Below are 3,539 nucleotides of genomic sequence, written 5' to 3'. Positions count from 1 at the left end.
TGGAACTTGCAACTTAGACGTTCTCTCTCCGTGATAGAGGTCTCCGAGTTAATGAGAGTAATGAGTCACAATCTAGACTGTCTCTCTACAGTATCTACTTATGTGAGATGTAAATCTAACGCACCACTAGTTTTTCTGCCAACAAGTAATATAATTGGATTCTGCTCTCTAGTAAATACATAAATAATACTAATATGAAGTAGTATAAATCACATGTGCAAGGTGAAAGAACATGCCTGACGTTTTCAAATTGGCAACTATATGAATGTACAAAAACTGTAACAATTTTGAAAAAAATTTCAATTCAAATTTCAGTAACTCGTAATTGAAATTACATAACAGTCTGTCCGCAAGATAATAACAAAGTTTGCATATCAGTACTTTTACTTTTGTCTTTGCTTCTTCGTGACTTCATTTCCGATCCTTTTCCCTACAAAGGTACCCGAGTTTAGTGATACTAGACTCTCCACATAACTTACCGGTTCATTCAATTCCATATCAATACCCCTGATTTTCAAAACTTTGGTTGCATCATTCTTGCGGTCATATAAATTTTTTCATAGCCAACATCTATTAGAACTTCGTCATTCGCAAAAGACCATACTAGCTTCAAGGATCCAAAATGGATACTGCGTGGAAGATATTTAAAACTGAATTGTTTAGTCCAAGATTCTGGCACTCCATAACTTTGCATTAACCATGCATCAATGCGATAATCTGTATCATGAATATCATTAACCATCAGATAGAGACGGTCTTCCAAAACTCCGACACAGTCATATCTACTGCTTCGCAACATTTGATTAACTTCTTCAGGATATACAAAATCCACAAATCTCTTATTGCTGATATCGAAAGAGACTATCACATTGGAATTAATTGCTTCGATAAATCTTGACCAATGAAGAGCTCCATTCAAAAAACAAACAAACAATTTACTCCGAAGATGATCCTTATAACGGTTCATGCTCTCGATAATTTTCCACGACTTTGATCCTAATGTATAGACCTGAATTTGAGAATACTCAGAATAGTAATTCGTCCCAACTTTTACCAATTTGTAATCATCATTTATGCAGTCGTAACCAAAGCCATATCTGACATTGTACTCGAATTCTCCACAAAAATCCCATAATATTATCTTCGGGCTAAGATTTAAAATGCCCCAAATTGGGGGTGTCGTTGGGTGTCGTTAGTGAAAATGCCCCGAATTTTGAAAAAAAAGTCAAAATGCCCAAATTCGTTAGTTTTTCCATCCAAGCTAGTTAAGTGGTCAATTTTGTGAATATGTGAATTCTCATACGCGAAAAAAAAAGTCATTTTTAAACCTGATTTTTTATTAAATTCACCTTTTCTTCTTAGAAAATGACCACCTTTAATATTGCGACACGTGTCATATCCTCACCACCACCACCTCCGCCGCCGACACCACCGCCGCCGCCGACCACCACCACTACCAACGCCACCACCGCCGACAACCACCACCACCACCACCGAAAACTACCACCATTGTCGCCGTCACAACCACCACCACCGCTATCGTCACAACCACCGCCACAACCACCAGCATCGCTACCACCACCACCGCCACCGCCACCACCACCATCGTCGTTGTTATCATCAGCATCGTCGTCGTCGCCACAACCACTGCCGCCACCACCACCACCGCCGCCACCACCACCGACGCCTCCACCACCACCCCTGAACCCTAAATCCCGAACCCTGAACCCAAACCCTTAACCCTGAAGGGTTATTATTGTCTTTTTATCACATGTGTGAAGTCACATGTGTGCCAAATTCACCATTTAACGATCTTGGATGTAAAAGTTAACGAATTGGGGCATTTTAACTTTTTTTGAAAATCCGGGGCATTTCTGCAACCATGCCTCCCAAATTGGGACATTTTGGCTATTTTTTCATTATCTTATATTTGCCGGTTGATGGGTTCCGAATACAAAATTCCTTATTTGGTAAGCTTATGCAAATCAAACCATAACAAGAATCCAGTATATTGCTAATAAGATTAGCAAACCATTCGTCTTGGAGAAGGTAATTCATTGGAATAGTTCCATCAAATATACATGTTGCAGATGACGACGACAATGCTGATGATATTGAAGCATAATCTATTGAACCATACATAGGTCTCATGTCGTGCTCGAAAGTCACAGGCATGAGCCTAGGGTTTGTATTATTACTTGTATGGTTAAAGTGATCCTTAATAAATTTACCGTTGTAAAGTAGTTTACACCAGGGTTTGCATACACATCTACAGTTCAAGATAGTTTTCACGGGTAACCTTAAGAAAACATCTACCTGAATCTCTTCCGGTAGCCTCAACATCTTTTTTTTCTGCTTCTGCTTCTTTTTCTTAATCCAGAGAAGGTTTCAACAGAGTGGGATTGACTGCATGGATGGAACAACATCCTTTTTATATTACTTGTGCAGATTCTTATGGTTTCAATATTTCGGGTTTGACTTTTTGAGGGTAAGAAATCTCAAAAATGATTTATATCGATCCGCGGACCATACCGAAAGTGAGAGTGTGAGAGAGAGGGTGTGGGTCCCACAGTAAACCCACCCCTGCAAAACTGCTGGGTCATTAGGTTTTTCCACTTTTCTCTCTTGCGGGGCACACTGCGGGATCCAGCCCGCCGTGAGTGTATCACTTCCGAAGAAATCCAGGGAAAATCAAGAAACTAAGTGGGTCTATTTCACAGGTGGGAGGATGTGATTGGTTAGTTTTGTGTATGTCGTTGAATTTGCTAGGAAACCGTGTTTTGTTCTGCCGATACGAAATTACGAATACGCTCTGATGAGTATTGACTGATACCGAGTAGAAACGCAAATGAATGTTAGAATATGTACATATCCTACGTACATTGGAAGAAAAAAGGATGGGGTGTTGTTATTTTCAACGTTCACGTTGAGTTATTCTATTAAGAAGACTTGTTACTTTGCTAGCTAGTCAAGATGATATACAGCCTCAGTATCCATGAGATAATGCAATTTCGAGATTTGCTAGTTTAAATTAGCAATGGAATTTTAACTACTCTAAAGACTGCCTCAAAAAAGAAAATGCCACCGTTTTTTTCAGAGTTTATTTAATGCCACACGTTTGACCTTTTCCATCCAAAAAAATTGTTGCCATCAGTTAGTGCATAGGTGGCATTTATCCAGCTTAGTAAAAGACATATACATCCTCAAATCTGTCACCAACTCACCAAACCCATTCCTTATTTTGAACAGCGTAAGTCATTGCCGGTCTGAGTTGGCTGGTTGGATCGATCATCGTGCTAACCAGAATAAGCCATCGTCGGTACCGAGTTGATTCAACATAACAAAGATTAGATCGAGTTTCAGCTGTTTTCTGCGCTTTTCTCAGGCAAATTTCAGCCATTTTCCCTGCAAATTCCTAAAATTCATCTATACTTCCATCGCTGCTTCATTCTTTTCAGTTCTCTAACATCCAATAAACTTATCGTGTCTCTGCAATGATTCAATCTAACACAAACACATTCAATTTCTATCTTGAGCCC

The sequence above is a fragment of the Papaver somniferum genome, chromosome 5, assembly GCF_003573695.1.
Source record: "Papaver somniferum cultivar HN1 chromosome 5, ASM357369v1, whole genome shotgun sequence".
Taxonomy (NCBI): domain Eukaryota; kingdom Viridiplantae; phylum Streptophyta; class Magnoliopsida; order Ranunculales; family Papaveraceae; genus Papaver; species Papaver somniferum.
This window is presented reverse-complemented; position numbering follows the sequence as displayed.